General features: G+C 40.0%; 1 protein-coding gene across 1 annotated transcript in view; it reads left to right on the top strand.

The window, feature by feature from the left end:
* Positions 1-11,854, top strand: part of GPR50 (G protein-coupled receptor 50) — a 237,913-nt gene that overhangs the window by 44,355 nt on the left and 181,704 nt on the right. The window lies entirely within an intron of this gene.

Genomic DNA, 11,854 nt, shown 5'->3' with positions numbered 1-11,854 from the left:
ATAAATTATTGGTGCCTGGTCATTACAGACAACGCTATTGGTTGTCCTTTGCATTGATAGCAAATCATTACCAATATACAATACATCTGTCACTTTAAAGCCGCATTAAACCCAAAAACAAACATTTATTATATTGCAGCTTTCCAAAGATGTGGGGGCTGCATTCGTTTTCCTTATTTTTTTAGGTTTTTCTTTCATTTATTTATTCATTTATTTATTTATTTATTTTCATCTGGTGATCCAGCCAATAAGTCTGTTGTTCTCCCAAAAGGTCAATCTGTCCTGCAGAAGTAGCAGTTAGAGGGATGAGACAAACCCTATAACACTGACAGGGGTACTTACAATGATCAGCTTTTATTTATGCACATAAACCTTTATCCCAAAAGGAGCAAAACTGATTATTAGCACAGATCCCCCCACATGTTAGGAAAGCTGCTTATTGGCTCTCCTTTCTACTCTACGCCCTGTCAGCGTGAATAGAGGAAAGCCGATAGCTGGAACTTCCGAGAAACGCTGTGATCAACCACCAGTGATAGGCCAGTGATGGCGAACCATGGCAACCCCCCCCCCCCCCGATGTTTTGGAACTAGACTTCCCATGATGCTCAACTATGATGCAGGGGGCATGAGCATCATGGGAAATGTAGTTCCAAAACATCTGGGGTGCCAAGGTTTGCCATCACTGTGATAGGCTCTTTACCGTGCTTGGTGATGCGATGTATCGGAGGAATAAAAACCTTTTTTTTTTTAAATTCGATCTTTTTTTTCATTTTTTTTACAAAAAATAAAAACCCCAGCAGTGATTAAATACCACCAAAAGAAAGCTCTATTTGTGGGAAAAGAAATAATAAAACTTTCATATGGATACAGTGTTGCACTGCAGTGCAGATCACATGTGCGATGCGATTTCAGCAGCTGAATTTGCATCGCATTCGGACCAAACTTGCACAAGACCATTTTTTGAATTCAGAATCGGATCGCATGGATGTTCACAGCCCCTGCGATCCAATTTCTGTCCGAATTGACAGTTCGCACTGAGATCTGCGAACCGATCTGGGGGTGTCATTAACTTTATATTGACACTCCCAGCAGTTTGCATATGGCAGTGTGAACTGCCTGCGAGTCGGGTGCGATGTGGGAACCTGCACTGGATTTGCAGGGTTCTCACATCGCAATGGGAACCGAGCATTAAAGTACGACAGCTGAAAACTGAAAATGGACCGGGGTCAGGTAGGGGGTAAAAGTGCCCAGTACTGAAGGGGTTAAATAACTCGGAAGTAAAATGCATCATCCTTGAAGGGAACGTTCATGTTTTATGGTGTGATTAAGCAGCTAGAAGAAAGCACAAAGACAATTTATTTAGGGCTGCAACTAACGATTATTTCCATAATCGATTAATCGGCCGATTATTTTTTCGATTAATTGATTAATCGGATAAAATCATATAAAAAAAAAACAAAATAAACGCACAATGTAAAAATGAATCAATTATCAAATGTTGATCTATAAATTATACCACGTGATGAATATATATCTCAGAGTGCACAATGACTAAATAAAAAAGCCAATACTATTAAAAATATATATATGAAAGACCGCTTGTCACAATTGAATTTAAATTGTGCAGATACAATAATGCAAATATTAGTCCTCTAATTAACAAGATTTGCACATTGCACTTTGCACAGATTTTACAAAAACACACCCACTAATTTCATTTTAATTTTTGTATTTTTTACATTTCCTGGGGTTATAAAACATCAGAGTAGAGCGCCTTTACTACCTGTATTTATAACATTGGTATACTGTTCCAACTTTTTGTTGTGAGCCTGGGGTAGTGGCAGCCCTCTTATATCCACCGTTCCTTTTTGCAGCTTATCTATAGCGCAAACCCCCTTTTTCATTATCTGTCCAACTCCGCCCGCCCGCAAAGTCTCCGCCCGCTTGAGTCCATACTTTTTCTCTGCCGCTAAAGAAATATCCTGCGCATGCACTGTTAATAGCATTGAAGGGCCGCCGTCAGCTGTTTCAGTGATGGAGCCGCACCATAAGTGACGGGGTTACAATTTACAACACTGTCGCCGGGTGTGCCAAGATGGCCGCCAGCTCTGGAGCTAGGCCGAAGCTGCGGCCTTTCCTAAGGCCGCAGCCACGGACCGCTCCGCGGATCGCATGGTGCTGACCAACTAATCGATAATGAAAATCGTTGACAACGATTTTCATTATCGATTATTATCGATGATGTCGATTAATCGTTTCAGCCCTAAATTTATTATTATTATTTTTGATAAAATTGTTATTTATTTATACATTTATTTTTTTGAGAACTTTATTATTTCATGAATATACACAATAATTATATTTTGAGCTTTGGCACTCTTCAGAGTTTTGTGTTCCACTGGGGCCTACACCTCTGTGCGTTCCAGCAGTTCCCCCTCCCAGCAGTGACTCCTCAGCTCATCCTGCACCTCCTCCCTGCAGTGACTCCACAGCTCCCCAGTGATCAGTAGCTCAGCTCCCCTTCCCACAACTGACTGAGCAGTTCCCTTTCCCTCCCAGCAGTGACCAAACAGATCAGCGCCCCCCGTCACATACCGGGGCGGCTGAACGGGGAGATGCCGTTGTAAACAGCATCTCCCCGTTTTGCCTAGCAACAAGTGACGCTGATCTCTGCTCCATGTGATTGGAGCAGAGATCAGTGTTCACTAACACAAAGCCCAGCCCCCCACAGTTAGTAACCCGCCACTAGGAACACTTAACCCCTACACTGCCACCCACTGGTTAACCCCTTCACTGCTAGTGTCATTTACACATGAATCAGTGCATTTGTATAGCACTGATCGCTGTATAAATGACAATGGTCCCAAAAATGCGTCAAAAATGTCCGATGTGTCCGCCATAATGTCGCAGTCACAATAAAAATCGCTGATCGCCGCCATTGCTAGTAAAAAAAGAATTATTAATTAAAATGCCATAAAACTATCCCCTGTTTTTTAAACGCTATAACTTTTACGCAAACCAATCAATAATCGCTTATTGCAATTTTTTTTATACCAAAAATATGTAGAAGAATACGTATCGGCCTAAACTGAGGGAAAACATTTTTTTTTATATATTTTTGGGGGATATTTATTATAACAAAAATATTGTGTTTTTTTCAAAATTGTCGCTTTATTTTTGTTTATAGCGCAAAAAATAAAAACCGCAGGGGTGATAAAATACCACCAAAAGAAAGCTCTATTTGTGGGAAAAAAAAGGACGTCAATTTTGTTTGTGAGCCACGTCGCACGACCGCGCAATTGTCAGTCAAAGTGACGCATTGCCGAATCGCAAAAAGTGGTCTGGTCTTAAACCAGCAAAATGGTCCGGTCTGAAAGTCGTTATGCTCTTTATATTGTGTACACAACCTGTGATATGAGGATGCTTACAGAATTCCTTCACTTTTCTTACTAAAGTCAAATTTTCTGGAAATAAATAGACATTGATAAAAGCCACAAACGGATGTTAATTTATGCCAAATCTGCCCACCCCCTTGGGTTGTTACCTATGTTAATTTACTTGCTTATAACCCCAGGCACTTGATGTAAAAATCAATTATCTTATTTAAATGGTTCTCACAGATGTATTAATAAATCTATAATAACAATGATGAGTTGTCCCTGTAGAAGGTTGGTGTGGTCTGCATTGGCAGGACAACATCAGAATCAACAAAATCCAATAAAGAAGAGTGGGGTGTCAGGGGCTACTCCAGAATAATGTCCCACGACAACAGAGATTGTTATGGACTATCTCGGTACCCAGGGAATGGACAAGGTAAATAGAAAATGATTCATTTATTAAAGAGAGTAAAAATTGAAAAACATTTAAAACAGCAATATGTAATATAGTTATTGCATACTATTACAAACAGTACAGACAAAAAATAGGTGAACCCCACAATGTAATGGGGAAACAAGAGATGTAGGTCCAAGTGTGATCCTCAACATGTTTCGCGAAAAAAAATCACTTCTTCAGGAGGAGTTGACCTTAAACATCTATAAAAAGATACTATCTTATAGTTATATAGTCACAAATAGGGAAAAAAGGGTCCAATCTACATCAATATAGATATTATGGTAATTTGGAGTGTTATATTCGGGCATGGCTTACCAATGGGGACCCAAGAGGAGGGTATCAGGCGGCACAGTTTGAGGCACCCTAACTGGGTAATCCTCCCCATGGTGAACATGGGAGGCACTAAAAGATGCAATAACTGAAATCAAAAGTATATTTGAAAATATATGTAAGAATTATGCATATGTGGGTCTATATAATCTAAAATGGAATGAAGGGGAAAGGAAAGAGGGGAAAGGGATGGGGGGGCGGGGCGGTTTGGAGGGAGGGAGAAGGAGGGGGGGAGAGGGTTTGGGTGGGTTGGGGAGAGAAATAGGGAGGGGGAGGGGAAAGGGGGGAGGAGGGAGGAAAAGGGGGAGGGGGAAGGAAAGGCGGGGGGGAAGGGAAAGGGGGAGGGAGAGAAAAGGAAGGAAAGGGATGGGGACACATGAATCCAGTTGGGGGGAATTACCTATTGGCCACATCTGATTGCTGAATATCTTCTGCGATATAGCCCATCTGCCCTTCCTTTGCTACATGGTCATGTTTTGAACCTTGTTCCTGGTCCTCGGGTGTTCTACTCTCCATACACCATCTTTTGGGTGAGTCCGTTTCTAATTGGATCGATGTTTCCTCATCCTTTTCCTTCTTGTTTCCTTGCTTTTTCCTCCCCCCAACCACCTTCCCACTCTTAATTTTTTTCAAGAAACAAAAGGGTTTGGGGAGAGAAATGGGGAGGGGGAGGAGAGGAAGGAAGGGCAGATGGGCTATAGCGCAGAGGATATCCAGCAATCAGACACAGCCAATAGGTAATTCCCCCTAATTGGATCAATTTGTCCCCATCCCCTTCCTTCTTCTTTACTTCTTTTTCCCTCCCTCCCCCTCCCCCCCACCTTTTCTCCCCCCCCCCTTTCCCCTCCGAGATAGTCCATAACAATCTTTGTTGTCGTGGGGCATTATTTTGGAGTAGCCCCTGACACCCTGACACCCTGACACCCTCCTCTTCTTCATCACTTTAAGCTCAAGGATGATGGTACCCACCCCGATCTTGATATACCTTTCAGATTTAGGCATCACTTTATAAATACAATAAAGGGTCTGTGTATAAAACATTTGTTAACTTTAGAAGCATTTGTGTTAGTTGAAGAATGCACCGTATTGTTTCTAATAGATTGATGCCTGTATTGTCATCTCCATCTAGTGGCCAAAATGCAAAATAGTTTTCTAAGATTTTTATGAAAACTATACTGCATTTTGGCCACTATATGGCGCTGCCGGTATAGACATTAACCTAGAAAACATGGAACATTTCATTCAACTTGTACAAATGCTTTTGCTTTTTGTGCAGGAAATGTTTTATGAATAGACTATATGAATGGAATATAAAGTATTCAGGTATATGACACATTTTCCGCAACCTGGCTATTTATCAATGTACTTTTCCAACAGTAAACAATTCTTATTTAGGCTCCATTTACAACATTTTGGAAACTTGCCCATGTTTATATATATATATGGTTTAGCATATTATTGTCGTTATTAGCATTAGTGTTTCACAGCGGCTGTGTGCTAATGCTATTTACTCAATTAAATCACCTTATTTATTGAAACATAAACATCAAAGAAACGTTGAACATCAACAAATTGTTTTACTACAACCTAATTACTCTAGAGATGGTATAATTTAATGGGAGAGATTGCTTGCTATTTCCCTAGTGCTGAGACATCTGTTTATATATTTCTTTGTTTTTCTTTATCCGTGATTGGATGGTGAACTGAAAATTCTGTTTAAAAGAATCATTTTTAGAGACATTCAAGCTATTTATATCAGCACCCTAGGAAGAGTAATGATGATGTTTATAGTTTTTGCATTATGGGATGAAACTGTGCACTTTCCTAGACTTAGTTCTGAAGTGCTAGAATTAGTTTTAATCATACGTATTTTCTTGTTTCTCTCACTTTTCATTTTGTGAATTCGTTTATAACCATTTGCCACCCAGGCCAAATCTAACATTTCTCTCCTACATCTTTTTTTTGCTAGAAAATTACTTAGAACCCCAAACATTATTTATATTTTTAGTAGAGGCCCTAAAGAATAAAATGGTGGTTGTTGCAATTTTTTAGGTTACATGGTATTTGCATTTTATTTTATTGTTGGTAAAATATATAAGTTATTGTCACACTGAGTAAAAAGATACCTAACATGTCATGCTTTAACCACTTGCTGACCGCTGACGGCATATATACGTCAGCAGAATGCCACGGCTGCGCAAAGTAACGTACCCGTACATTACTTTATTTCAATTCTAATTTTATTTTTAATTATTATAAAGTATTACACATGATTAAACAATTTCAAACATATACATTACTTACATATATAATATTCACATCCACTATTTTCTTTCCTTTTTTCCCCCCCCTCTCATACATATCTTGTGTGCTTTAACACATGAAAGAAAAAAAAAGAAAAAAAAAATAATAGAGGAGGTAAAATACATATATAAACAAGGAAAATAAATAAATAAACACACAACCCCCCCCCCCCCTTTTTTCTCTCCCTTCCCTCTCTCCTTCTCTCCTCTCTCTTCCTTTCTCCCCTCCTCTCTCCCCCTAGCGAAGTCTTTCCTTCCATTTCTTCCCTCCTTCTTCCTCAACTTTTTACCAATTTCCTATGCTGTCTCCAGGGAGTCCAAACCAGGAGGCACCTTTCGTACGTATCTAATTCTTGAGCTAAAAGTATCTCCATCCTCTCTATATTATCCACCCGTACGTTACTTTGAAATTCTCACTGTGCGCGCGGGACCTGCGGACTCGACCCGCGATCATGTCACGGAGCTCAAGAACGGCGTAAACAGCATCTCCCCGTTGCAGTCCATGTCACACAAGCCCATCCCCCAGACAGTTAGAATCACTCCCTAGGACACACTTAACCCCTCCCCGCCCTCTAGTGGTTAACCCCTTCACTGCCAGTGACATTTTTACAGTAATCAATGCAATTTTATAGCATTGATCTCTGTATTAATGCCAGTGGTCCCAAAAATGTGTCAAAATTGTCCGCCATAATTTCACAATCACGATACATATCGCTGGTCGCCGCCATTATTAGTAAAAAAGAAAAAATATTAATAAAAATGCCATAAAACTATCCCCTATTTTGTAGAAGCTATTACTTTTGCGTAAACCAATCAGTACACGCTTGTTGTGATTTTTTTTTTTACCAAAAATATGTAGAAGAATACGCATCGGCCTAAACTGAGAAAAAAAATGTTTTTTTATATATTTTTGGGGGACATTTATTATAGCAAAAAGTAAAAAATAATGCTATTATTTTGTTTATAGCGCAAAAAATAAAAGCCGCAGGGGTGATCAAATACCACCAAAAGAACGCTCTATTTGTGGGGAAAAAAGGACGCTAAAATCCTCATCACTTCTGTCTTTTGACATCACAGAGGAGGGACAGGAACTTTATTTAGCCTGGTAACAATGTAACTTCTTCAGGGGCATTGCTCGGGAAGAGTGAAAGGCTCTTCCCGAGCAATGCCCCTGAAGAAGTTACATTGTTACCAGGCTACCTGCTTGGATAGGAAAGCCTGTTAAAGGCTAAGGTGGAGGGAAGGGGTGAACCATAGCCCCTTAAATCACATCTACATTACAGAAAAAATCGCCCGCTGAAAATGTTGATACCAGGATAATGGCTGTAGCTGCAGGCATCATCCTGGTATAACCACTGAAACTCTAGGACATCATATGACATTCTATGGGTGGCAAGTGGTTATTGTACAATATCGGTTTAACACTAAGCCTGCATTCACACCTAAGCAGAGCATAAGCAGGGTGTATTCCATGTTTTGCAGCGTTATTTTTTCAGGTATTATTTCCTTTCAGCAGTTCTGTAGGACTATAGGAGTTTTTCAGGTGTCATAGCATGTGGAATTGGTTTACAGGTGCTCCCATTCCAGTCTGTGGGACCAAAAACACACCTTTTTGAGAGTAGGATGACTCCGCACACAATTGCAACAGAATGGGATTCTGCATAGTCAGGCATAGTTAGGCATAGGGAGATCAGCAGAAAAAAACACTCATATGTGAATGGAGGGGCATTTGTATGGCATCATGGGGTACTTCTGCATAGCTCTCAACTGATTTGGAGCAATGTCCCTCTGTCCCTCATTCCACCTTTTCCCCTCATGTTGGTCTGATCTGATCTATATAGTTGTATATAAAATGCACTTTTTATCTTTCAAAAAGTATTTTCCAGCGCTAAACATTTCATCCAGTTTCTAAATTGCTGCATTTGTACATTTTAAAAGCCAATATAAATGAATAGTAGTGGTAAAAAAAAGTCCTTGTGGATTTAATTAACCTTTTTTTTTGGGTTCATTCTCCTTTAAGGGGGTGTGGCAGGGGGCGTGTCCTATGCAACATACATTTCTTAGTAGGTGTCCCTCATTCCCATCTCAAAATGTTGGGAGGTATGCGTCTGTGCCCTAGATTGTAGGGGCACTGGGTTCAGATAGGGACCTGGGGGACAGAATCAGCATGTAAGCATCGCATTGAAGTTGCCCTGGCTGTGCTCCAATGTAACTACTCCTGAATCTCTTTTCAATAGGAGGAAGTTACATCTCCTCAGGCTAGTTCACACCTAATGAGCTGCAATAAAGCGTGCATGCATCGCAAGGTGCATAATATAAGGCATAATATGGTACATTTCCATATATTTTGAATAGAAGCCCAATACAAAAACATTGTACTGGCACTATAGTGCACTGCAGCACACCACAAACCATGATGTGGGTGTGATGCACTGCAGTGAAATATAAATACTATGTATTATGTTTGCTGCATTGGGCCTGTTGAAAATGAATGAGTGATTCAATGCAATATAAATCATGTTGTAGCATATATATTAACCTCCCTGGTAGTTTTCCCGAGTGTGGCTCGGGGGTTACATTTCAGTACCATTAGCGGTAACCCCCGAGCCACACTCAGGATTGCATTGCAGGATCCTGGTGCAGTGTACTTACCTTGTCCCCAGGATCCTGCGAAGTCCCCCCGCTGTGTCTGCAGGCTGTGTCCTCCGATGTCCTGTGTGCCGGGCTCCGTTCCCTGCAAGTGTCACAACGTACGGAGGCGGAGCCTGGCGGCAAATTCAAAAAATTTAAAATTCATAATACATACAGTACACTATAATCTCACAGATTTCATTACTGTATGAAATTATTTCACAACCCTTTTGTCCCTAGTGGTTTGTCCAGTGTCCTGCATGCAGTTTTATATTATAAATACTGTTCTTTCTGCCTGGAAACTGTAGATTGTCCATAGCAACCAAAAAGTGTCCATTTATGTCAAAAGTGGTTTTAGACCAGCTAGAAAACAGCGATAATAAATTAGAACACTTGCAGAAATGAGTGATAGTGAATCGTGGGGAAATTAATTTTATTATTATTAGATTATTTTTTTTTTATAATTATTTATAGTTATTTATTATATTATAATTTATGATTTTGTGTTTCAAACGTAATTATACCCGGGATATCTACTAGACCAGTGATGGTGAACCTTGGCACCCCAGATGTTTTGGAACTACATTTCCCATGATGCTCAACTACACCGCAGAGTGCATGAGCATCATGGGAAATGTAGTTCCAAAACATCTGGGGTGCCAAGGTTCACCATCACTGTACTAGACTCTTGTTTGGACAGATTTAAGTGTGTTATTGCTAAGAATTACAGGCCTACAATATAAAACGCCACATTTCTATGTAAAACAATTGTACCGCTTTGAGATGCAAAAATCTGAAATAACCATACTGCCAGAGTGGCTACGACAAAAAGACGCAGAACTATAATGAACGGGCCCTTTCACTTGACAGTAGCCATATAGGAGCATCCTGAGTGCAGGGATCTGAGGTTGGATGAACATGGTGATGATGAAGGAGAACTTGAAGAAACCTCACATAAGAGAAGTTGCCATTGCTGATCATCTCTTCTGAAAATGTTAATTGCTTGGCTTTCATGTTAATGCATTCAGTGCTTCCTAAGCCATTGCCATTAAAAAAAATATAGTGATAAGAAATTCTTAGGATTTCCTGACATTCATTGTTAGCATGCATGTTCCTGGTCTGTGTCTCAAAAGGTAACTATGCCAAATACAGACAGAACACGCAGGGGCGGACTGACCATTCGGGCACTCGGGCACTGCCCGAGGGCCCCATGCCACTAAGGGGCCCCATCAGGGTTGCCAGCCTCAATAAAACCAAGGACAGTATATAAATATCTGTGTTTTTTTTTAAATCCCAAGATTATAGCTGCCCCCATTCTCCAGTACCTTTTCAATGTGTGTATATGTGTATTCTGTGTGTGTGTATATTGTGTGTGTGTGTGTATATACTGGGTGGCTCCATAATCTATTGCCTAGGGGCCCCAAATCTCCTATTGCCTGGGGGCCCCATAATCTTCTCCTATTGCCCGGGGGCCCCACAGTCTCCTATTGTCCGGGGGCCCCATGAGTTGTCAGTCCGCCCCTGAGAACACGTATTTATTAGAAAGAGGCCAGCAATTACAGCTCCTCTTTCTCTTATGACAAAAGTGGCATTGGCATAGTGAGGCTACATTCACATGGATGGAAACATTTTACTGATCTTTTTATGCATGTTTTTTTCTAGCACAAAAATTCATGCATAATGACCAGTACATTTTTTTCGCAATACCTGCATCTGACATACATGCATACCTACAGTATGTCCTTAGATGTAGATATTACATTACGGATCTGAGTGCAGTGCACGTTTTTACACCGGTCTAAATGTCTTCAACAACGCAACTAAATTCAGATCTCTAAATAACAAAAGTTTATAAATGTCTATTTTATTCCAGCTGTGTGAATGAGGCCTGGATCATAACTGTGTACACTAAAGTCTTGCTATTATCTTGCCCAACCATTGCATTCTATTTAGTCCTGCAAGTCCCAGCATGCGTTCTTGGACTACAAAGCCTGAATTTATATATTGTGTGTAGACAGGCAGAAGAATATTAGGCAGGGATCAGTAAGGGTCTAGACAGGGGACTACTATAACTAGGAGTCATTGGCACCAAAATACGAATCTCTTTATCTTGGCAGTAATTATCTTGGGCAGACTAACGTGAAGAGAAATATTATTAACGCACTCATGACATAGTGACTTACAATATCGATGTTGAAAGGCTTGGATGAATTGTGTAATAAATCTTATCTTATACATCTATTGAGGTTTGTACAGTGGTTTGGACATATTGATTTCTGTGGACTTGGTTTATCCTCTAATTGGGTTTAACAGTATACAGTAACTGCCTACTTAATATATCACACAATTATGTTTTTGTCTTAGTATTTTTTATGCACTGTTTCTATGAGAAATTGTATTATACAGTATATTTTTGCTATTTCCACTCAAAGTCTGATGTATGGGACTAATTATCGTTATTAGATTCCCACTAAATAAGTTAGGAGCTGCATCATTAGTATAACTGGAACCTGTTGTCGTGATTATAGGAGAATTATTTATAGACTTATATTTATTGCTAAAAACCCTTCTCTTTAAAGAAGCTTGTCCTGCATCTATCTAATACACTCTTTTACTTTCTCCATCAGCTCATCCCCCACAGCTATTACTTTTTTTATCAATTGACCCCCCCCCCCCCCTCCTAGATTGTAAGCTCTAGCGATCAGGGCCCTCTGATTCCTCTTGTACCAAATTGTAATGTAACTGTAATGTCTGCCT

The sequence above is a fragment of the Lithobates pipiens genome, unplaced genomic scaffold (genome assembly GCF_037356315.1).
Source record: "Lithobates pipiens isolate NorthernLeopardFrog02 unplaced genomic scaffold, aLitPip1_a1.2 Scaffold_1, whole genome shotgun sequence".
Classification (NCBI taxonomy): domain Eukaryota; kingdom Metazoa; phylum Chordata; class Amphibia; order Anura; family Ranidae; genus Lithobates; species Lithobates pipiens.
Note: the sequence above shows the minus strand (reverse complement) of the source record. Positions and strands in the feature narration are given on the sequence as shown.